Consider the following 1414-nt stretch of genomic DNA (forward strand, 5'->3'; position numbering starts at 1 on the left):
TTGCCAAAACAATGTTTCCCAGGTAATATTTTAGATCGATACTTTGATAGTAAAAACGTATTTAAATTTGAAACTGTCTTAATTTAATCCACAATTTAATCCACAGAAATAACATTGTTTTTCAGTATTCAAATACTTTTTTTGGAATATTTATGAGATAAATGCATTTTAGATAACAAATAAAAGTAATATAATAAAAAATAATTAACTCAGCAGTATTTGATTTTTTAACTTAATTGTAATTTCAATATTTGTTTTTGTTGCGCGTGTGTGTGGGTATTTGTTTTAATGTTCTGACTTGTATATATATATATATATATATATATATATATATATATATATATATATATATATATATATATATATATATATATGAAATACATTAGTGTGTTCTTTGCATAATTCATTCTTTTATGATTTTAGCTTATATATTTAACCTTTTCTCCAGATGCGCAAGACACCCCCGTTTTTGAGATGAGCAAAATATCCATGAATTTTTTCTTTAAAAGGCTTTCATTGCAAATGCATAATTAGAGAAGATGTGCAACTTTTTATGTGTGTACCCTGGATTGACTCAACATCCGTTGTAGAAAATTGATAATTTTCCTTGCCATCGATGTTGTAAATAACATCTAACTTTCTGCAATGTCAGCGTTAAACAACAAAACCAAATTTTTTTATCTTTTTATTTTTAAAGAGCAGTAAATTATCGAATGCAAATGTATAAACAGAGTTTGTCTTTCATTTAAATGCGTTACATAAGTGATACAAAAACAGACACATTTAACATAAACAGAAGATACTTTTAAAGGACTTTTAATAAGTTCTTAATTTTACAAACGTTTATTGCTTTCTTTGTCGTCAATCTTTCTATCTGTTGGGCACTTCTAACTGACAGATCCTGTTCAAAGTTGGCACTTGGGTCAAGACATGAAGACAATGTAATCTGACATTAAATTCGACTTAATTGGATGCCAAATTATTTTTTATGAATTCATTACCTATTCCGCACTATTATACTCGCTTTGTCATGTTCATGTGTGCAATCGGTTTTAGTCATTCAACTCTATAGTAGTTTAAAAAAAAATTAAAGTACTAAAAAACAATTCATAAAAAACGTTTTAATAACAAGCTTTTATGTCATAATGCACTAAAAAGTAGAAAATAACGTATACACTACTATTTAAATAACTATAAAGAAAAGCGTGGGTCCCTTCCTAAATATTAGTAAAGATATCCAATAGATACTAAAGTTACCTACGCTTTTCTTTAAAGTTATTTAAATAGTAGTGTAAAATGTATTTGCATTTAGTGCATTATTACATAAAAGCTTGATATTAAAACGCTTTTTTATGCTTTTTTTTTCCTAAACAGACCATGGCTATAAGGATTTAGACACATCTCAAAACAAATC

The sequence above is a fragment of the Physella acuta genome, unplaced genomic scaffold, assembly GCF_028476545.2.
Source record: "Physella acuta isolate Inbredline_101_S28 unplaced genomic scaffold, ASM2847654v3 ptg000199l, whole genome shotgun sequence".
NCBI lineage: Eukaryota > Metazoa > Mollusca > Gastropoda > Physidae > Physella > Physella acuta.